The sequence below is a fragment of the Canis aureus genome, chromosome 28 (assembly GCF_053574225.1).
Source record: "Canis aureus isolate CA01 chromosome 28, VMU_Caureus_v.1.0, whole genome shotgun sequence".
Taxonomy (NCBI): domain Eukaryota; kingdom Metazoa; phylum Chordata; class Mammalia; order Carnivora; family Canidae; genus Canis; species Canis aureus.
The window spans coordinates 15,899,892-15,924,971 of NC_135638.1; the positions used below are offsets into that span (position 1 = coordinate 15,899,892).

At 32.6% G+C, this 25,080-nt stretch overlaps 1 long non-coding RNA gene across 4 annotated transcripts in view; it reads left to right on the forward strand.

Annotated features, from left to right (window-relative positions):
- LOC144300463 (uncharacterized) overlaps positions 1-25,080 on the forward strand; it is a 445,593-nt gene that overhangs the window by 344,466 nt on the left and 76,047 nt on the right. The window contains exon 8 of one of the 4 annotated variants that reach the window (XR_013367114.1): positions 16,363-16,459. The exons of the other annotated variants lie outside the window; for them this stretch is intronic. This is a non-coding gene — a long non-coding RNA (uncharacterized LOC144300463). Of the gene's footprint in view, positions 1-16,362; positions 16,460-25,080 lie in introns of those variants that run through there. 4 annotated transcript variants of the gene reach the window in all.

A 25,080-nucleotide genomic window follows, 5' to 3' on the forward strand; every position in this document is an offset into this window, starting at 1 on the left:
TGGCCAGTGATGCAGAGCATTTTCTCATGTGCATGTTGGCCATGTCTATGTCTTCCTCTGTGAGATTTCTGTTCATGTCTTTTACCCATTTCATGATTGGATTGTTTGTTTCTTTGGTGTTGAGTTTATTAAGTTCTTTATAGATCTTGGAAACTAGCCCTTTATCTGATACGTCATTTGCAAATATCTTCTCCCATTCTGTAGGTTGTCTTTTAGTTTTGTTGGCTGTTTCTTTTGCTGTGCAGAAGCTTTTTATCTTGATGAAGTCCCAATAATTTATTTTTGCTTTTGTTTCTCTTGAATGGAATATTATTGTAAGAAAAAATGTTGTAAATGTGTTTTGTGTTTGTCTATGTATGTACTGCATTAGTTATTAATATCAGGGAGAGAGTGATAATTACTATCTTATATACCTTATGATAATATATGGTATTTTTATGTGATATATGTATATGATATAGTGTTATATATTTAACTATGTTTTATATATTTTACAATGATAAAAAAAATGTGTTTTGAGAGTAAACAAACAAATTGTTTCCATAGGTAGGTCTCAAAGCAAGAGACAGTAAGATCCAAAGGAGGAAAAAAATGCTCTTTTCATCATATGGGTGGTTTTAGTTGCTTCATTGACCTATGGATCCAATCTTAATGAGGATGAAGGTACACAGAAGTGGAGTCCAGAGGTGTAGAAAATATGAAGAAATATTGGCTATAATATTGAAAATTTTTGAAATCAGTATTGAAATACTGATACTTAAATTTCTTATGTTCATTAAAAGGGATAATACAGTTATTGTTGTTTATAGTTATTGTGAGTTAAATTAGGCATTATATATTATACTGAGTATAGTGCCTTGCATAGAATAAATCCTGAATTGACCCATAACCATTATTATCATCCCTTTTGAACTTCCACAGTGTTTTGACCCTCTACAACCTTTCTAAAAGAACTGTAATTGGATTTGACATCCTTTTCTTCCCATTACAAGGTACTTTACTGTTTAATCTTGACCTATTTCTCTAACCTTATCTCCTACTACTTTATACATATGCTCTAGCCATACTGGAAATGCATGACATTTAATAAATCTTATTTCAATGTTTTTCACACATTTGTTTCCCTACTTGAAGTCTCTTTTCTCTTTTTTAATCTCCCCCACACCCATACATAATTCATTCTGTCCTTCAAGACTCGGTTACTCTCTAGATTACGTCTTTTTCATATACTCTCATAATTTCTCTGCCTCTCTGTGTATATTTATCACTTATTATCCAGTATTTATTTGTGTTTTTAACAGTTTAAATCTTAGCACTTAGCAGGGATGTCACAAATTAGACTCAATTAATGAATGACTTGGAAAAATGAGGATGAGTGGAAGAAGAAGAAAGAAAGAAAGAAAGAAAAAGAAAGAAAGAAAGAAAGAAAGAAAGAAAGAAAGAAAGAAAGAAAGAAAGAAAGAAAAAGAAAGAAGAGAGAGGAAGGGAGAGGGGAGAGAGGAAGGAAAGAAGGAAGGAAGGAAGGAAAGAAGGAAGGAAGGAAGGAAGGAAGGAAGGAAGGAAGGAAGGAAGGAAGGAAGGAAGGGAGTTGTTTTTAGGTCCTAACCTCTTATAACCCATGTTATTATCAGGAGACTGAATTGTTAGAGAAAATCAGCCTGTTCTTGTGTAAGACTTTAGTCTGAGGCCAAAAGTTAATGATGGAAATGTTCAGCCAAGTTCCCTCCAGGGCATCAGTGTCCTTTAGTCCAAATCCATCTTATCTCACATTTCTGACCATCCTCTATTCTTTAAAGTCATTCAAGATCTACATTGCACTTGGCCCTGATTGGTGTGGTTATCCCTCCTGCCCTGCCATCTGCTCCATCTTGATGGCTCAGTACGATCCTGTTAACAGCTCCTATCTGATACCAATGCCACCTGCTATGGCAGAAGAATGTGTAACACAAAGTTTATTAAATTCACTAATGACATTCAGGCTATTTAGTTTGATAGTGACTTCTGTTCAAAAGTAACCCTTCCATATGTCATGGGATGAAAAGGAAAATAATTCCTTTGTCTGTGAATGCCTATGTTGGCTGAAAAATGCTCAGCTTTTGAACTGCTTTTCCTGAACAGGCTTTTGAACTGAAGATTGTTACTAGTTTCTAACAAAAAAGTCTTTCTCAATTCCCACCATATAAGTGAGGTCAAGTTTAAAGCCAATGATCAAGTGTTTGCCCCTTTTGTGGTCTTAACAATAGATAAATTATGTAAATAATACAGCATATATTATGCATTTAGAGAAATAATATCTTTAAAAATACATGCCTTAAAATAATGATATACATTTACTATAACAATTTTCTTTTTTTTTTGTATTTTGTTTTTTGTTTTTTTTTACTATAACAATTTTCAAAGTAGGTTCTCATAGACATATATTTGATTCTCACAAAATCCAGTTAATTAGGCATTAGAGTTTCTATTTCCATTTCATAGATATAAATGTGTATCAAAGACATTTAAATGTAACTTCCTGTAAACTTTTCCTGTTGTAAAATTGTAGACTTATTTTTAGAATGTAGTACCTTTATATAATACCATGTTGATTTCCAAGCCTGAAGCACAATAACAAATGAGAGTGCCAAATAACTTTTCCTTTAATTTTTAATAGATTTTAGTTTTTAGAGCAGCTTCAAATTTACAGGAAAATTGAGCAGAAAGTACAGTTTCCATATTACCACTCTTCCCCTTTATTATTAACATCTTGCATTGGTGTTGTACATATGTTATAATTGAACCAATACTGGTTTATTATTATTATTATTATTAGTAGTAGTAGTAGTAATTAACTAACTAAAGGCTATACTTTACATTAGGGTTTACTCTTTGTGTTGTATAACTGTATGGTATTTGCCAAATGCACGTGTCATGTATCTTCCATTCTAGTATCATACAAAATAGTTTCATTTTTCTAAAAATTCCCTTTGAGTTTTTCAGTTGTTATAATAAATAGCAACATTGGGGTGTAAGTGTGTAGGTGGGTAAAGTGTAGTTCTAAACTCCCTCATCCCTGGCAACCATTGATCTTTTTATTGTCTCCATAATTTTGCCTTTTCAGAATGCCATATAGTTGGAATCATATGGTATATAGCCTTTTCTGACTGGCTTCTCTCACTTAGCAATATGCATTTAAGGTTCTTCATGTCTTTTTGTAGCTTGATAGCTTATATATTTTGTTATTGTTGTTAATATTTTATTGTATAGATGCACTACAGTTTTGTTTTTTTAAAATCCATTCACTTATTTTTTTTAAAAGATTTTATTTTTCATGAGAGACACACAGAGAGAGGCAGAGAGATAGGCAGAGGGAGAAGCAGGCTCCCTGGAGTGAGCCTGATGTGGGACTTGATCCCAGGATCCCTGAATCATGACCTGAGCCAAAGGCAGATGACTCAACTACTGAGTCTCATGAGTCGCTAAATTCATTCACTTATTATTGAGAGACATCGTGGTTACTTCCATGTTTTGGCAAGTTAGGAAAAAAGCTGCTGTTAATATATATGTGTAGAGTTTTGTGTGAACATGTTATCACCTCATTTGGGTAAATACCAATGTGTGCAATTGCCAGATTGCATGGGAAGAGTATGTTTAATTTTGTAAGATTTTGCCAAACTATTTCCAAAAAATCTGTACCTTCTTGCATTCCCACTAACATGAATGAGGATTCCTGTTACTGCACATCCTCATCAGCATTTCTGTAGTAGGTGTTTTAGGTATTGAAGTGTTTGTTTGGATCTTTTGTCTACTTTTTAATTGAGTTGTTTGTTTTCTTAACATTGAGTTTTCACCGTACTGTATATGTTATGCTTTATCAGATATGAGTGTTGCTAAGATTTTCTCCCAGTGTGTAGCTTGTGTTTTCATTCTTTCAAGAGTGCCTTTACAGAAATATTTAATTTTAATGAAAAAAACTTGATTGATAAATTCTCAATTCATTCTTTCTTGGATTTTGCTTATGTGTTATAGCTAAAAAGCCATCGCCATATCCAAGGTTACTTAGATTTTCTTGTATATTATCTTCTAGAAGTTTTAGAGTGTTGTGCTTACAATATTTATTTATTTATTTATTTATTTATTTAATAAATTTATTTTTTATTTGCGTTTAATTTTCCAACATATAGAATAATACCCAGTGCTCATCCTGTCAGTGCCCACCTCAGTGCCCGTCACCCAGTCACCCCCACCCCTCACCCACCTCCCCTTCCACCACCCCTACTTCGTTTCCCAGAGTTAGGAATCTTTCATGTTCTGTCTCCCTTTCTGATGTCTCCCACTTATTTTTTCTCCTTTCCCCTTATTCCCTTTCACCATTTTTTATATCCCCCAAATGAATGAGACCGTATAAAGTACTACAAAGGTGTGGTCATCAAGACAGTGTGGTACTGGCACAAAAACAGACACATAGATCAATGGAACAGAATCCAGAATCCAGAAGTGGACCCTCACTTTATGGTCAACTAATATTCGACAAAGGAGGAAAGACTATCCACTGGAAAAAAAGACAGTCTCTTCAATAAATGGTGCTGGGAAAATTGGACATCCACATGCAGAAGAATGAAACTAGACCACTCTCTTGCACCATACACAAAGATAAACTCAAAATGGATGAAAGATCTAAATGTGAGACAAGATTCCATCAAAATCCTCGAGGAGAACACAGGCAACACCCTTTTTGAACTCGGCCACAGTAACTTCTTGCAAGATACATCCACGAAGGCAAAAGAAACAAAAGCAAAAATGAACTATTGGGACTTCATCAAGATAAGAAGCTTTTGCACAGCAAAGGATACAGTCAACAAAACTCAAAGACAACCTACAGAATGGGAGAAGGTATTTGCAAATGACGTATCAGATAAAGGGCTAGTTTCCAAGATCTATAAAGAACTTCTTAAACTCAACACCAAAGAAACAAACAATCCAATCATGAAATGGGCAAAAGACATGAAGAGAAATCTCACAGAGGAAGACATAGACATGGCCAACATGCACATGAGAAAATGCTCCGCATCACTTGCCATCAGGGAAATACAAATCAAAACCACGATGAGATACCACCTCACACCAGTGAGAATGGGGAAAATTAACAAGGCAGGAAACCACAAATGTTGGAGAGGATGCGGAGAAAAGGGAACCCTCTTGCACTGTTGGTGGGAATGTGAACTGGTGCGGCCACTCTGGAAAACTGTGTGGAGGTTCTTCAAAGAGTTAAAAATAGACCTGCCCTACGACCTCGCAGTTGCACTGTTGGGGATTTACCCCAAAGATACAGATGCAGTGAAACGCCGGGACACCTGCACCCCGATGTTTATAGCAACAATGTCCACAATAGCCAAACTGTGGAAGGATCCTCGGTGTCTATCGATAGATGAATGGGTAAAGAAGATGTGGTTTATGTATACAATGGAATACTACTCAGCCATTAGAAACGACAAATACCCACCATTTGCTTCGACGTGGATGGAACTGGAGGGTATTATGCTGAGTGAAATAAGTCAATCAGAGAAGGACAAACATTACATGGTCTCATTCATTTGGGGAATATTTATTTATTTATTTAGTTTTTGAGAGAGAAAGAGAGAGAAAGAAACAAAGTGTGAGGGGCAGAGGGAGAGAAAGAATCTTAATCAGGCTCCATGCCCAGTGTGGAGCCCCATGCACACTTGGTCTTACGACCCTGAGCTCATGACCTGAGTAAAATCAAGAGTCCAATGCTTATCTGACTGAGCCACCCAGGCACCCCTGTGTTTTTACATTTAAGTCTATGGTTAAAAAAATATATTTCCGTGACCTATTTAAATAATCAATAGGAATGTTTTTAGAGTAGTTGTTAAAAACGGAGTTTGGAGTTAGTATTTCTGGTTTCTAATCTTGGGGTACCAATTTACTTAGTGTGACCTTTTTAGATTGCTTAAAGTTCTGTGTTTTTATTGACTATGTAGTAGAACTAATGATCATGCTCTCAGTATAAGGTAGGATTGCATAAGATAATATATTTAGAGTGTGTTAGAATACTTAGACATAATAGATGATGATTAATCTTAATGAATATGTTGTGCTGCAGCATAGTGATGTGCTTGGATACCGCTGAAATTTGGGAGACTTTTGTACACGTTCTTTATTGCTTCTACCTCCTTTGTGTCATTGTCTCTTGTATCTTAACTTGTCACTATCCTGATGGTGGCAGCAGTAACCAAACTCGATCAACTATTTTTTTCTGAGTTTGGAAAACTCTATTAGAATTGTGTCTAAAAGAGAATTAAATTAGAGATAAATAAATCATGAGGTTATTTTATTTTAATATACAATGTAGAATATAAACTTTGTAACATGTATTTTGCCCTGTCAACTATTTTTTTTTTTGTCTTCTGAATATTTATACTTTTTAGATACTAGTAAGTCTTTGCTTCTCAAGCTTATTTCATCAGGGAGAGCGGAGAGAAAAATAACGGAGGAAAACAAGAACTTTAACAACAACAGCAAGGAGATAGCAAATGCTAGATAAAATAGAACTAAAAATTCAAATAAATATGTTAGCTCATTTGTTATAATAAATAGCACATCATATAATTGCACAGAAGTAAACAATATGCTTGAAAATATAAATAGCATATGAGTAGCTATTAAACTAAACTATCATTATATTAATCTTTTATCATATTGTAGATCTCTATGTGTTAGCTATTGATAAAGACCCATTCTGGAGTGCTGCCAGGGACATGTTAGCTTCCTACAAGTGCTCCTCTGACTTAGACTGGGGTATCTAGCCATCATTTTGTATGTTACGATTCTCATGACCCCAGCCAAGCACAAATTGCTAAACTTTGGAAGACATTTATGAATAGGAATCATAAAAAAAAAAAAAAAAAGGTTATCCAGTAGATACACGGGAAATTTCTGTAGCTTCCTCTCCATATTGTTGTGAACCTTAAAATCTCTCTAAAAAATAAAAGTCTATTTTTAAAAAATAGCTATTTTTTACAAATAGCTGAGCATGTAATACATAATCCCAGGAGCCCTAAATAACCATGTTTCCTCTTACTGACTGAGGAGCAGATGAAGTTGAGCCATAAAAAGAGACAAAAGAACAGAACATACACATGAAGTGGAGGTCATATAAGAACCGGAGAGTACTGTTGGCCTACCTGATTCGATCAACTTCCAAAGGTCAAAGTACATTTGTTCCAGCCCTCGATTAGGCAACTCAATCATTTCCTTCTGCTGAATGTAGATACAGAGGTTTTTGTTAATTGCAGCAAATTATAAAAGGTTCTGAATATAACTTGAGTAAATAAATTTAGGGTGGTAGGATTAATGAGATGCGGTCTGGAAAGGGAAACTGTACCACTGATGAAAGCTTCTTGACTTCCTGATCCTGCCTAGTTTGAGTTGAGATCCTTTCAGAATGTTTTCTCTTCCTTCCTTCCTTTTCTTTCTTCCTTCTTTCTTCCTTTTCTTTCTTCTTTCTTTCTTTTCTTTCTTTCTTTCTTTCTTTCTTTCTTTCTTTCTTTCTTTCTTTCTTTTTCTTTCTTTCTTTCTTTTTCTTTCTTTCTTTCTTTTCTTTCTTTCTTTCTTTCTTTCTTTCTTTCTTTCTTTCTTTCTTTCTTTTCTTTCTTTCTTTCTTTTCTCTTTCTTCTTCCTTTCTCTCTCTTTTCTTTCTTTCTTTCTTTCTTTCTTTCTTTCTTTCTTTCTTCTTTCTTTCTTTCTTCTTTCTTTCTTTCTCTCTCCTTTCTTTTTTTCTTTCTTCCTTTCTCTTTCCAAGGTGGAGTTCTTCTTATTTTTTTCACTTAATTGCAGGTTTGAAGAATTCTAGGCTTGCAGTGTATGTAGACTAGCAATACTCAATTATGCATTAGAATTTCTTCTGTCAAGTTTTAACCATAAAAATATTCAATAAGTCTGTGGCAGGGTCTGGGAATCAATATTGTTACGAAACTGAAGAGCTGATTCAAATATTAAGTTTGAGAAATGTTGCTCTAGACCAAATATTTCTAGCCATAAAACTTCTTTTAATTTTGAACTTTACTGTGTCCAAACCTCGGATATTTAAGTTTTGTATTAATTGAATCTCATCCACAATTTCTCATGAAGCACATTTCCATAAGAATTTTTAAGTCTTCCAGATTATTTTCTTAGTTCAAATTTCATTTTTCTTCTTAGCTTTGACATCTTAGTTTGTTGTTTCAAAAATTCACTACTAAACTAAATATCTACAACTCACTACCTGGCTGAAAATTGCCATCCATTCTTTTGTTTGTATTGTTTTTTTCTCATTTTGTATCTTTAATATCTGTAATTAGGAACTTCTGAATTTCTGACTTTCTTATGCTCTATACATTGCTTTTGATTATAGCTTTTACAGAGTAGGCTGTGACACTCTATTGATTGTGACAAAGACAAAATCATATTGCTTAATTAATGCTCAGCTCTTAGTGCTTCCTGGCAATTTTATTGGCTCATTTCCTTCATTGCATTCTCTACCATAACCATCTTAAACCTTCACTACCTCAATATCCCAAGTGGCATTTGACCTCAGCAGATGACTTCGACACTTTCTTTACTGAGACAGAAATCAATCTAATGTGAGATTCCTTAGTTGGCCTTACCTCTACCTCAAAATCTCTCTTTATCTTTAGTTTACATTTCCTCTTTAGTTCCTATCTCTTAAAAAGATCTACTACTTTTCTTTACCAAGACTAACCCCTAGATTTGTGCTCTTTATCTTATCGTTTCTGTCTCAGACTCTTATTGCATCAATTATTCTCCTTGCCAGCATCTTTAATCTTTTGTTCTCTACTGGATTCCTCCCCTCTGCCTTCAAATATGTTTTGGTCTCCCCATCCTTGCACAAAAGAGGTTGCTCCATAAATATTTAATGAAGTGATATTGAATTGAATTGAACTTAATTCTTCAGGCTCACAGAGTTACTAGTGACAGAGCCAAAAAATTAAAATCCAGGATTCCTGATTTTAGTTCAATATTCTTTCTAAAGATAAACAAACATTTCTTGGAGGTATAGTTTGCATCTAGATATCTTCAAAAATTCAAATCTAGTGACTATATTTGTTGAAGTATAAATGTTTAATCTATTAAGATATTATATTGTCTACTCATCAGTAAATACTATTGATCCTAATACAGTATCTATTTGGTCATTAAAATCTCATGTTATACATTATACATGTAAATAATTAGTTACAGAATTGGAAACATATTAGTCATGTATGATAGATGAACTAATTTGAATGGCTTATTTTATAACATCATTTAAATGCTGTTATAGGTTAATTTAATACCAAAGACTTTTTATTTATTACCAAATTGATTATTACTTAATAGCTTACCATGTTTATCTCTTGGAGATGCTTGAGAAACAGTCACTATTAATTTAAAATCAATTATAGTAGTTGAATAAAGAACTGTTATCCTTTTTTCCTGTCTAGAAAATAAAGTCTTAGGACCAAAACAATGCATCACTTTTTAGAATTGAAATCTATTCTGAGAAAAATGATGCCAGTCACACACATGCAGAACAAACCTCTGACCAGACATAATTCTATTATATTAATTTATTGGTTAACTCCTCTTGGGCTGCTGTAAACATAACAGGAGCCAGACTATGAATTGCAAAATACATTCACAGGACATAACCAGATGCCCAGCATTTCAATGTTATATAAAGGAGCATTCTCTTGAACATGAATCTCAACTTCTGGTTTCTTGTTTACATAAGACCATGATGCTTTTTTCTGAAATAATATAATTACATGATAACAAATTTTAAGTGAAAGCACTTATATGTAGTAGATATACGACCATATCTTCTCAAACTGAAGCTATGGATTCTGAATTTTGGTAACTAGTTATTTGTTTAGAGATAATAAGTACAGTAAATTTTATTGATTTGATTACTTTTAGGTTTTGCACATTTCAAAATTGTATAGGAAATGGTTTTAGATCATATTCTCTAAAAAATGGTGTATATAATCACTCTGAAACATGGAAACTATCCAGATTGACTATAAAATCACAGTTTTCACTTTTTGTAAACAAATTGTATGTCTTTTCTAATTGTAAGCTTTTATCACATGTGATTTATTATAATCTTATAAGAATTTTAAAATATGTTTAAGATAAGAACTAAACTTGTATGTGTTTTAATTTGCACATATCTGCCCACTTATGTATAGCATGTATAGCATTAGTATTGCTGCTTGATGTTTTTACCACTGCACCAGAATAGAGATGGGATAATTGTGTATGTTGCGTATAACTTTCATTTTATTTTATTTTAAAGATTTTATTTATTTATTCATGACTGACACACACAGAGAGAGGCAGAGACACAGGCAGAGTGAGAAGCGGGCTCCATGTAGGGAACCCAGCATGGGACTCGATCCCGGAACTCCAGGATCACGCTCTGGGCTGAAGGCAGGTGCTAAACCGCTGAACCACCCGGGCTGCCCAATATAGCTTTCATTTTAGAAGTGGATTATGAACACTGCCTTCTACAAGACCACAATGGGTCTTATCTTAAGTAGTCTTAGCTAGAAACTTTGTATGTTCCAGCAAGTCATTTCTAGCATTTCGATTTGGTCATGAGGATAAGAAAGGTGTATATAGGATATCCATTAATTACAGTATATCAATCTTTGGAAAATTTATTATTAGAAATATATATTAATTTTATTCTACTTCTGTCATTAAAATAATAATCATAGATAACACAACCGATCACATAATAAAACAGGATGCATGCTTTGGCTTTATGGAACATTTATTTCCTCCATCATCAGTGTCTTCCTGCTAATGTTTGCATCCTGTTTAGAAGGGAGGAAGAGGATAAGATTGCCATTTTACCCTTTGTTTGGCATTGTTGAACCTACTGCTTACAGGACAGGACGAATGTCTTTAAGTATCTTCTAATCAGCACTTCCCAATCAATTGTAGAGAGACAATGGGAATTGATGGGGTGAACAATATATCCTCAGAGAATCTGGAATATTTTCCTTTAGATTATATTACTGTTAAAGGTTTTAAACTTCAAAAATTATTTAAATACATTGGGAATGATCATTCTTGCCTCTAGCTTGTCATGGTTCCTTTATGTCATAAAAGGTCTTAAGATCTTCTTAATTCTAATATAATTTTTATATTACATACTTCATTTTATAATAAAAATGTTTCATATTTAAGAAAGGTCTTTGATATTTTGGAAATATTAGTACAACATTATATTTGCCTCTTCTGCTTGTTCAGTTTCTTGATTTGCACTATTTTAGGCATTACAAATAAAGAAGATGAGAAAATTTCTCTTCTCACTCGGCTCCTTGTTTCTCATGCTTTAGTAACACTGACTTTAATAACATTTTTTTTCTTAATTTGTCAAGCCAGTTTCTATCTCATGGCCTTTTTACTTGTTACTCTCTTTGTAGAACCACACTTCTGCCACTGACTCTTTCCCATAGTCTGGTTTTTGTTCAAATTTCTTTTCCTTAGTAAAGAAAGATCTGATTACTCTTTCTAACATTGCCTTCCCAGCCCACTCTATCTTTGTGACACTTATCAATATCTGACTTTATTTTTATTTATTTGCTTATTGTCTTTCTTTTCCACTAGAATGTGAAATCCATAAGGGAAAGCCATTGCATCTTGTTTACTGCTCTGTTTGCATTGCTTAGAGTATCTATGGCTGGTACATTTTTGATATTCAAAATGTTTCTGACTTAATAAATAACTGGATGAATGAATGAATCAATCAATGAATTAATATGTGGTATCTTGCCTCAAGTGACTCATTGTCTAATGAGCCTGTCAATTACTATTACCTAAATATATTGTGAATATCACATTTATTTATTAAAACTACCATTTCAATCTTCTGAAAATGATTACTAGCTCCAGTTGCTTCAGCTGAAACTGGGATAAGGCAATAACATTTACTGCCTTAAATGAACATCAGCATTTTCTAATCTTACAAATACTAATACAAACTTACGAAAAACATGTTGGAAGGAAATGTAATTTATTAAAATTTTATTGTTTGATATTCTTTAATCTGACTCTATTATTTTTATTTAGCTTTTATAAATGAAAATACAGTAGTTCACATGGTTACACAAAGATGGTAAGCAATAGGTAAAGGATGAAGCCAATTTCGAATTGAAAGTATCATTAAAAATTTCTCTTTAACACCATCAATCATGGATATCAAAGCAGATAAATAAATTAGAATGCCTTTTGTATCCTAAAATTCAAGTTTAAAAAATAAGTTGTCAAATTTCAAATGTGTAGTTTAGTCCCTTTCACATAATAGGAGCTTAATATATGCTTTTAAATAAAACAAAATAGTGTATTAAAACTTTTGGACTCGCTTATGGAAATCTAATGAAATTATCATTGGCCTTGGTAAATAACTAGTGTTAAATAACTAGAACTTTCTGTGATGATAGAAATGTTCAATAATCTGTGCTATTCAATATGGTAGCCACTAACCATAGGTAGCTTTTACATACTTGAAAGGTGGCCAGTGTGGCTGAGGAACTAATTTTAAAGTTTTATTTAATTTTTAGCAACTTTCAGTGTAAATTCTGGCATGTGGCTATTGGCTACTATTTTGGAGTTTGTCTTGTTGATTGTGGAAGATCACAATTTCTAACAGATTTAGTAGTGTTGATTTACAGAGCTTCTAGTTGTCACACTATTCTGGATGTCAACAATCTAGATTTTAATCTGAATCTTTAGCTTTTTACCCTGCTAAAGTCCATAGTATATTTGGGTTCTACATAGCATTCCACTATTACACATTTCTCATCAAGGCAAGATATGATATCCAATAAATTTCCTCCCAGGTATAATTCTGTGATATTTGAAAAAGTAATGTGAAAACTCAACCACTTAATGGGTAATTATTGTGATTTCTTTTGTGTTGATTGGGGAGAAGATGTTGAATTGTAGGAAGGAAGCTAGTTCATAAATCTAAAAGATCTATAACTGTCATATAGAAGCCCAAATAAATCTTTCTTGGTTTCATCCATGGTTTTCCTATATAAGAACTGTTATCTGAGTCACTGAAGATTTTTGAACAGCAAAGGATAAATATAATGAAGTGAAAGCATTTTATAAGAAAATGTCATTCTATAGTAGGAAGTAATGCCCCATCTCATATACAAAAATTATAATGACACAATTGACACCAATAGGGCTAAAGTAAACATTATATTTTTAGTTTATTTTATTAGAGCTTGGGCTATGGAGTCAAACGCTACCTGTCAGTACTTTCTGTCTAAGTTACTTATATAATTCCCCATTTGTTAATAATAACTGTACTCACTTTGCAGAGCTATCATGAGGATTAAATTGGAAAATATATAAAACACGTGTAATGTGGTGCCTTGCACATAGTAGGCATACAATAAATGCTATTTTCCATTTTTCTTATTTTCCCAGGAACCATTATTGGCACCATTAGGAGATCAAGGCATTAAAGAGAGTTAAACATTTTTTCCCCCTGCGAGTTGAGGTAACTACCTTGGAAAATCAGGGAACATAGATATATACTTGCCGTATTTAAGAGAAGGAAGAACCTGCCATTTTAAAATAACAAGAATATACTTACTCTACTGCTATGTCGCTTCCTTTAATAGGTACTTTGCCAAATAAATTAGGATTTTGAAGAAAAACAGTCACCTTTTAAGCTCAAACCATGATTAGCTTTGCAAAAAAATTCACAAAATAAGACTTTTATTTCCAAATGTCCACATATGGAAGATTACAGAAGGTGATGTAAGCTCCATAAGTCTTTTTTATAGAATGTTATGGGGAAAATGGTGGAGCAGTAGAAAGTGCAAGAAACTAAAGGATGCTTGAATTTTCTGGTTTGTGTCATTTTTACCTTAACATATTTTTCTGCATGTTCATTTCCTTTGTGTGTTTTTCTTTCTTAAAGAATAAAAGAAAATCTGCCTCATGAAAATGCAGGAGAGTCATCCCACATAAAGACCATCTTTAAAATGCGCATTATTTATTTGACAGACTGTAATGGCTGTTTCAAGGATATTATGGGCTGTCACGTGAATATGTATTTTAGAATGAATACTACAGTACAAATACTGTGCTTGCACAATGCACATCAAAAATATAACCTAATGAAATCTCTTTTGAAGATTAGGCAATATATAAGGATATTCTGGAAATGTAAAACCCAGTTGAGATAAAATAGCAAAAGATCTTACAACCCTAAATGATACATAGGTCAACTTCTTTGGAAGGTGAGGGGATAGGAAAGGAAAACAACACATAACCAAATCATGAATGATAATTATATTTTTAGCTCTTGGTTTCGACATCAAGTAAACTAGAGCTATTTCAAATTTTATATTTGGGTGACATTGATAAATCATGAGTGTTTTAGAATTACATTGCATTTGTAAAATTTCAGGCCATTATCACACTCAAGATTAATAAATTATAAGATTCAGTGAGGGAAAGATTATTTTGGGTTAGAATAAAATAATTCAGGCACTCATCTAACACATTTTGTGTGAGCAACTCTAATTCCTGTGGTTCTAAGTTCAGTAAGCAGATACAAGATGCAATAAATATCAGTCCTTATCTGAAACAGGTTGGAGATAAGAGGAAATCTATAACGTGATGTAGCTTGCTAAAGCACCAAGGCTAAAAATAGTAAGGGATATAACAAGCATATAGATAAAGTGCTTCTGCAGTCTTATAGGAAATAATAAGCAAAAAGAATAGTGTGTTTATTGTATATCTACAATAAAGACAGATGAACATCTTTCATGTTTGAGTTAATGCATTTCACCAATAATTATGACTTGAACTCAGAGTCACTTTTACCTATGTTCTTACCCAATAGTATATGTATTTCTTTAATGTCTTAGAAGTTGTTTGAGAACATGCAAGGATATACTCCATAAGTATTGTTACACTTATTTCAGAGGTTATCAGAGTTTTTTAATTCAAGTTACTCTAATAATAATCTGCAAAATAAATATAATACATAAATTTCAAATATATCCTTGATTTTAAGTTTCATAGATGCCTTATGTCTTAATTTTAATCTTTTTTTCTTTTCTCCCTTTATTCCTTAAAAATTGTCAAATTAGAGTTCTTTGACTGATGTGCCGATAATTCTGCCAGTCAAAGCTCCTTTGTTTCTAAAGTTCTTAAACAGAACAAAATTTCTCTGTAGTGCATCTTCACTGATCTCCAGAAGAATTCACAGAACTCGGAGTAAAGGCATGAATTTAAAGACAGCGAAATCTGGCATAACTACCAAAATTATTAATATTAAGTTATTTTAAGCACTTAATATGTGCTAGGCATTCATTTAGATTGATGCTGTCCATATGAACTATAAAGTGATTCATGCATATATTTTTTCTATGATTTGTGATTTTTCAAATTACAATGTGAAACTTCTTTATTCACTAAGGCTCTGCTTGATTTAGTTGTTTCCAATATTTTGGTTGTTTAAAATTTCTTATTTATGTGGTTCTTTTCATTTTTAAGTGAAGACTCAAAAGCTGATTATGAAATATGGTGAAAAATCATTTTCACTCCATAGTAAAAATTGAATAAGAGAAAATGGACTAGCATTCAGCACAGGGACTTGGGCAGGTGTATTAAGAGAGTTTTATCATCAAAAACAAATGTCTAACCCCAGGAAGTCTTTGTGACATTGTAGATTCTCCTTGAAATTCCATTTAAACAATAAGTTTGAACATTTGTAAAAGGCTATACTACACTTGTACCAAACACAGAATATGTTTAGAGGAAAATAATACATTTTATGTTTTCTAAGAACTTAGTATAGAATATGAATGACAGATACAACTAATTCATTAGGGAAAAAAAAACTCTAATAGAAGACTAAGGCTGTAAATTTTAAATAGAGTATTTTAGGAATGTAAGGAAGATGCAAAATAACCTGACAAGATGAATTTGGGAACAAGGGAGCAAGTTGGAAGTGGTGGAGAGTGGATCTGGAAAGGCAAATGAGAGATATCTTATGCAGGTAACAGGATAAACCACTTCTATTGAAATATATAATATTTGCAAATATTTAAATGACCAAGTCTCCTTAATTCAGTTGTCCTCAGGTAGGGGAGGTAAACTCTTAGAATCCTTAGGTCTTCCTATATTTTAACTATTACATATTCTTTTCATAGCTTCTTTTTCATTATTATTGTTGTTGCTCTACTCATTATTCTTTCAACAAATATTTAAAACAAACAACAACAATAAAATGGTGGAAATTCTTATATCTCTGTTTTATTTTGAATGAAATTCTTTCTGTAGTTCGTTTGAAAGTCGCTTACAGTCAGCACTCAGAATGGTTGGATTGCATGAAGTGGAACCATCTTCCTGAATACAAGTCTGATCTCATAGACTACAGATAATTCTTTTCCTTGTCTTTTTGTTGCTTTGGTTAGTGTTTTTATTTTTTTTTTCTTTTTATTTTTTTAGGCTGCCTGTGCTCCTTTTCTACTCCTTTGTCGATTTTCCTATTATTGGAACTACCTCATTTCATTTCAATTTCTTATGGTCAGTCTGTAATTAGGGGCATTGTTAAGGAGAGGACATGAAAGCGAAGTACGTCAATTTGATGCTCCCTCCTAAACTCAAAACTTAATCAGAGACAGTGAGAAACTAAACATGTTTGAAGTCTGACTCTTTCCAAGCAGTGGCACATGATTTCTACTGTTCCATCCATGAGACTTCTGTGCCAGTTCCTGCTTCTAAGAGCTTTTTTCTCCAGTGCTTCAAGTTTTAGTCAATTATGTGATCATTTGATTTCTTTTTAAAATCACTTTTGGAGCACCTGGGTGGCCCAGTCAGTCAAGTGTCTGACTCTTGATTTCAGCTCAGGTTATGATGTCAGGGTTGTGAGATAGGACTCCATATAAGATTTTCTCTCTCTCCCTCTGGCCCTCCCCCCCACCCCAATAAAATAAAACTAAACTAAACAAATCAATTTTGCCTGATTTAGTTAGAGACAATATCTAGTGGTTTCAATCCAAAGAACCCTAATTGTTGTACTAATCAAGTTAACAGAAATGGTTGAAATTCTTGCCTTCAGTCCTGAACAAACTTTTGTCTTCTATAAAATGAGAATATTAATACCTACTTAGAAGTTATTTAAGATTATTAAATGAAATAAAGATATAAAGTGCTTGATTCAAAGCAGATGCTCAGAAGTGATGTTGAATATACATATAGAAATTACTACAAATATAATTTCTGTGTGTATATTCTCTACATCATTACATACGTGAACACAGAAATACCTATACTCTCAAACCCATAATGTATACAATCACTTTTCAATCCCTGAAGGAAGATAGTTCCAAGCTTAGGGAATAATACACCTCTTTTTTTTTTTTTAAATCAAATGTTAGAATCATATGCTTCTAGTGTCTAGTAGTGAATGTGTAAATGAACAACAACAAAAATCATTCAGCCAGAGCTAGTTGTTGATAATAAAAACAGTATTTGAGATCCCATAGTAGATTTATATGTATATATTATACATATAAATATGTATAATATTTGCAGTATTTTTCCTATATGAAAACCCACTACAGGACCTTAAATATATATTTATATATTCAGACCTATCATACACATACAGACATATATGCATTGCCTACTATAAACACACACACACACGTACACACCCAAACTCACCATATACATGCATATACATATAGGCATATGATTATATGTAACTTAATATGTGTGCATATATATGCATATAAATATATATGTATATGTATGTGTGTTTAGTAAGTATTGAGATTTCCCATCACTTTGTCAATTTCAGAATTTTCTGGAGTTGTTGCAAAAGTGGCACACTTCATAGACTCTAAATGTTCATAGTAGATTTTCTAGGTCATGTATTTCACTTGGTTTAGTATAGCCATGGGTGTTATTTTCTTGAGATAGGAGATGAGTAGTAGACTTCTAAGGCTCCATTTAAATTATTTGTATCTGACTGCTATAAAACTGGTGCTAATTAGTATATGATTTTCATCATAATTACTGCTTTAATGGTCTAGTGTGCCTGGACGATTTTGTAGACCATTTCTTAGTTACATATTTCAGAAAAGATTTTAGTACACACAGAAAAAAATATTTAAAAAGGCAATTTTTTGAGGACTTTGATTATATGTATGCACAGCGTCTAATTAGAGGTTATTTTAGGAGGTTTTTATTGTGGTCTAACAGGGGTTGCTAGATCCTGAGTTGTTGCTTCAAGCATGACTGTGTAAAATTGTTAAGAGGAAAGGAATCTATAGGGCGTCATCAACTAGACTTAATTGTTTATAGAATCTGTTAACCATGGGTTGGTCTTGTTAAATTTTAGGATTTATACATGTTTGAGAAGATTTGTTTTCCAGTTTAAAAAGCAAAGAATTAGGGAATATTGCATGGACATTTTTCATCCCTGGCTGAAGGAAGTAATGTTTTCTGGGTATAGGAAGTAATGTTGATCATATCCGTACAAATTGTGGGGAAAAATGGTCTCTCCTTCACAATATTTCTAAAAATGGATTATCCAACTTGATTATAAAATCTAGCTGAATCTAGCAGTAGAGAAATATTGAAATTTTAACATCAAACAAAATGTGCTTAGTTTTAGTTAGAATAATAGAGAAATAGCAGCGATCAATGCTGTCAGATTGATAGGTCCTGAAGCATTTGTTTGCAAGCTCAGGTTATATTTAAAGGAAACTATGGATGCACCAAAAAAAAAAATGAGGTTATAAAGTACATAAAGTTGAAGAAAAGAACAACATTTACAATTCATCATTTTTGCCATTCATACTATACAGTATCAATTGCTGAATTTTATCAAACCCTGAGCTCATGGAAGCTGTATTTTTTTTTTTTTTTTGTCAATTTGTCCAGCCTGTGGTGTAGTGGATCATGACTCTTATCACTAGCTGTTGTCATACCCTGAATTTTTTTCTGGTATTTAATAGGAAATAATATAAAGTATTCAAACAGAAGTCTTTTAAGTGATAAGAATTTTAATGAGACACTGAAGAGTGTACTAATCAGATTTTCCATTAAAGAATATTCTTCGGAGAAAAACTGGAAATGCTAAGTCTTGCGGGAATATTACATAAAGCAATCTGTAGGAAGAGATTACAAATGTCTTGACTTTCTAAGAAAATTACAGAAGGAAATAAAACAAAAATGGCTTTGATATACTGTATATAATGATTTACCTTAGAAGTCACACACACGCACATACACACAGCAATTTAAATACTATATTTTATTTGATATATGTCATTTAAAAAAATTTTGTACAAACTATGTTGTGTTCAAAAAATTTGTGTGATTAATGCATTGATTTAACTTCCCAATGCAGACTGCTGCTAGGCAGATTCTGATATTATTTATTTTTATTAGTTTATAATATGTCAATTTTTCTTGCTTATCTGTCAACTCCCAGAAAAATACATAAATCAAAAATGTAGCAATGTGGACACTAACAAGGCATAATTATTGTAGGGTCTGTCCTCCTTTAAAGAAAAAATACAATTACCTACCAGAATGCTGCTGGGATTAGGTCAGAATTTGCATAATACTGACTCATATTTTCTTAACAATTTTAACATCAGACAATAGCTTTTGCAAATCTATAATCCCTTATTATTTTCCAGCTTTATGTTTTGGAGTCTAATAAAGAGTTCAGTCAAAACAAGATAATTATTAGAATCTAACTATAGAAAACTTTAATTACTCAGCGGCATGTTTTTAAGATTAGGTCAGGTTTTTAATAAATTTTATATAAAGTAATACAAGGCAATTAAGCTTGACTAAATGTAATTTTTTACAGCTAAATTTATTTATTTTTCTAAAGATAAATATTTAATAGAAAATACTTCAATCATTGTATAAACGGAAGAAAAAATTCCTACTTCAGCATAATCTCTAAACAGCAGTTCTAAGACTGGAGTTATTAAGCAGTTAGAGGGCTAACAGTCAGGAGATGATGAAAATTTGGAAAATGTTAACTGCTATAAAATAATAGCTGCTAATGTGGAGGATTATGAAACACCCAGTAGCAGAATAAGTAACAAATAGATCCTTTCTGAAGTCCTGAAGGCTGGGGGTGGGATCTGGGGTTAAGTAACCGTGATATATTTATAGAGGGCAAGGGATCACCATAAAATAAAGCAGCAAATAGTAAAGAAGTCAATGTAAAAGAGAGGCCGGGGATTTAGGGTATAGAGATCATAAATTTTCATCGATATAAACAGCCTGTGTACCTCAGGAGTTGAGGTTTAGCTATAATTTCAGGTCTGACCTATAGGCCTTTTGTGTTCACAGTGCATGCACGATCAAGATGCCATCTAAGGAGGTGTAAAAAAAGGGGGGGGGGAGAAAGAAAGAAGAAAAAAATGTTTCAGATCTGTGTGATTTACTCATTTAATCATCCCCAAATCCATCCCTAACACAACAGCACAGTAGTTGAGAAGATTTTATTGTCTCACTAAATTACATTTAATTCTTACCCTAGCATATCCTATAAACAAGAAAAATGAATGATGTTTCTTCTACTATGTTCTACCAAAGGAAAATTGTTAAATTCTTATGCACGGCTTCTCAGAAGGTCATTTTCCCTTTCTGAGACTTCCACATTTACATGTTTTAATTTTAAATATGTATTTTAAAACCCATTTAAAACTTAGTAGATTAAAAAACTTAGTGATTAAATGAGCTTGTTTAATGGCTTAACAGAGGCAATAAAAGCAAGCAATCAACATGAAAGAACTATTAAGTATTTAGCTTTTTAAAAGAATTATCCTGAAATAGAATACTGAGTTGTTTTTTAAAAAAAAAATAAGTGAACTATATGAAGATCTTGTCTTCTTATTCAGGGACATTGATTTTAATATATGTAGGCACTAAAATAAGCTTTCTGTTCTAAATTGCTACTTAATGAACAAATTATATTACTGTGTTTGTGTGTTTGTGTAATATATGCCTATATATATGTGATGCCTATTTCTCTATATGTATGAAGCAGAGTATGCAGCAGAGTATGACTTCTAGTACTGGTGTACAGTGATATATGAATTGTGCTTATTTTTTAATTGTGAATAGTTTGTTCAGTATTGTTTTAATTAAGATATCAGAAAATGCACCTCTAAAACATTCACTCAAGCATTAAGCTATTACCCTTAAAGGAGTAGCTGTATTTTCCAAAGAGTTCATGGGATCAGCTGCATTTCCATCTTAATGCAAAAAAATAAAACAAAGCAAAACAAACAAACAAACAAAAAAACAAACCATGAGGATTTGTTTTATCTCTTTATACCATTGTAAGAAATAAAATACATCAGGTGAGTCTGGAAGGGACTTTGAAATAACAAAATCTGTCAAAAGAGTTCTCAATGCCCACCTTCGTTGGCCCTTAAAGACAAGGCTCTTTTCTTCATCCACTAGGTTGCACTGTTGTACAGAAAAACAAAGTGTTTGTGTGCCCTGCTGCAGAATAGCAAGCTGCATGCTGTGAGGAACCTCATAAATACTGTTACTCTGTTTTCACTAACTACAGAAAGAGATCAAGACAGAAAGACTGGCATTTGAACATATTTTCTTTTCCCCTCAAAGCCAGGGCCAGTGTCCTGGATTTTGTGTGGAGTTTCTTTGAAGATAGACAAAAGATACTAAATTTTTACTTTTGGTAGGAAGGGAAAGGGTGTGAGTGAAAGATTGGGTGTCTAGGAAAGAATGTTCGTCAACACTTTTCGAATTAAGATATAAAGGCCTATTAAATATTTCAGTAGTAGGAGATATTTCTCAGGAAGTGGCAAAACTGTTTCTCACAACTTTTCCTTTGCAGCCAGACATTATTTAAATATAAAACTCCATGAAGGTAAACTATATGCTTTCCTATTGATGTTACAGTGTGATGGGTAATGATTATGTTTGAGTAAGTTTGGCTGTATCACTTATTCATTTTTCCTCCATGGCATCATCCAAACTATTGATCTCTTTACACAGTGAACAAACAAACAAATAGAAACAGATTTCCCTTTTCCCTTTGCCTCATTTGTATTATTCAAACCATGCTAAGAGAACATTTGTAGGATTACCCTTGTATCTGCTAGCATATTTCCCTGTCTACATATAGGCTGTACTTTATCAAGGAAATTACTTACAGAGAATCAAGTAGGGGGAGGTTAGAAAAGCTATTCCTTTAGTTCTGGTGTAAATCATTGGGAATTTTTGCTTCATGGATTAGCACCTCTTGTATCCTTCATCTCTTCAGGGCAGTAAGCTGAGACAATCATAATGAAGAACAGAGCTATTGGCTACCACCACCACAACACTTTTAGGGGGGAATAGGTCATCAAAAAGACCTGAGTCTGGAACTGGTTATTTCAGTTAGATTGATAGAAGATCCACATTTGGTAATTTTCCTACTTCAAGGTTTTGACTATTTCACAAACAACTTCTAGCCTACCTAATTAATTTCTTACTGTGTTATGAATTTGACAACGAAGATCTGATAAACTTTGGTCCGAAGGATAGGAGGGAAAAACAAGTCTCATGAACTATGCAAACATATATTGATGTGTATTAATTTAGAGTTGGCACACCTTTTAGAGAAGGAATTATGTTTATGAAAAAAAGGCATCTCATTTGTTAGAATAAAGGTCTTTTGGGATCTGCATGTTTGAAATGTTCTCCAAGAGGCTATTTTCTCTATGCTACTGTCTTCTGATAAGGCCTCACCTGTATCTGTTGCAGACATATAGATTGTATTTAGTACTTAACAACTTCCAGGAAATGAAACTTTACAGCCGTATTTCAATGTCAGCATTTCCCTTCATAGTCAAGTTATGTTACATACTATAGTTGGTTTGCTTTTTTTTCCAACTGTGAACCAGAGAAATGGTGTTAAAATTTCCTATGTACCTGAAAATTATTTATATTTCTTTTTAGTTTTTTTTTTCTTTTTCAATATGCCAATTTAATTAGTGTGTCTTTGGAGGTTCTGGTGTTCAATACTTAGTGCATTTGAAAAATACTAGCATGGCAACTGAAATAAATATTGAATGGAAAAATATATGTATTTACTAGGTAGTACTATTTACTGAGCCCTTACTATATGTTAGTTGCCCTGGTCAGTATTTTATATGTATTATATAGTATAATACATATCATCAATGGAAGTTTGTATTACTCCTATGTTACATAAATAAAAGGCTTACAATACTTAAAACACTTTCCAAATTATTGAAAAATAGATTTAGGATTTGAATTCAAATCTGGTGTGTCTGCTTCTACTATTCTGGAAAATATTTTTTATTTAAAATTTTCTTTGAATCCAGGATCAGTAAACCAATATACATGGATTTATTGAACACTAACTCTCTATATATGCCCAGCTCTAATGAGATTACAAAAACTAGAAAGCAAATTGCTAACCTTGAGACATATTTGATGGAGTTGGGAAGAGAGATAAACTGTACAGACAGAGAGGATCTGAAAGCAATAAGAAATTAGGTACTATATCATATGGTATGCTCAAGTCTTTTTGACATTCAGAGAAGAGACAATCATTGTTGGACAGCAATTTATTAACAATGATTTCAGGATACAAACCATTCATTCAGCAAGTATCTAGGATCCATCTGCCAAGTACTGGCAAGGTATTACAGTAAAGAGCTTTAAATTCAGATACAAAGCATTTAAAGCAGATAGAAATAAAGATTCTGGAGTGGGGCCAAAGAGAATAAAGAAGAATAAAGAAAGGAAGCATTAAACTGAGACACGGCTCCTAAAGAAGTGGTGATTGTAATCTGAAGCATGAAAAAAATAGTTTTGTTTTGCCTGTTGAGACTTTTGACAGAAAGCTGGGATGAAAAGTTAAAATTTATCCAATCAGTAGTTATGTCATACTGAAGATTCCTAGGAAGGAAAATTTAAGGGGTGCTTTTAGAAATATTTGTTGTTATATGGGATGGATTCCTATTGGTTCTTTAATTTTTTGAAAGCATAGAATGCTTTCTGGGTATTCATGAATTATTATTAATATACTTTAGAATCATATCTGATTATGTAGGATTATCCTTTTTAAAGACAGAATGCTATTAATCACCATCATATTAGTATCTCACATAGTGCCTGGAACATAATTCATGCTCACTAAACACTTGTGTGATTGAAATTAATTTGGGTTTCTCACAGACGTATCCATACTTTAAAATTGTCAAGTGAATCCACATATATCAACATGAAACAAATGTTTCCTGATCATTATATATTTCCCTCTTTATCTGAAGTATTGATTGTTTTGTGTTATTATTTTGATCCATATTACTTAGGCAAGTAAAAGTTGCATTAAATGCATGTATTTGCAAAATTATATATATATTTGTATACATATGATATAAACAACTTATATTTGTATGCATAAATCTGTGAAATTTTTTATGAAATAGAAGGGCTGCTAATTTTTCTGGGATCTAAAATAGTATTTTAATATAAACATCCACTAAATACACAGTGGTTATAAAAACCAGCTGTATAAAATATGGTAGACATATTAGATTTGGGCATTTGGATAGAAGAAGACAACATCTGAATTCATACAGGTATGAATTTTGCATCAGTCTCAGAAGATGGTGCAAGACAGGAATAACTACATTTACAAATGCACATGTGTGTTGGCAAATATGAAATATAAATCTGTTAGAGTCAGTACAAATTTCTCAGAATTGTTTATTATTCAGCATGGACTTGAAATCATATATTTTTTACAACATAAATTGGGAAGATAACCCATATTAAGGTATACACTCTATCAAAGGGGAGGTAAGTCAGCTTGTCCATTTGAAATAAAAGCGAAGCGGACAAATCTGAGAAGCAAAATTTAGAGAACACACAATTCATATTATTTTCTTCTTTTTTAAAGGTTGGTTAATGATTCCACCTGGTGCATTGGACTATTGTTATTGATTTAATTGCTTTTTGCTAAATTCATAA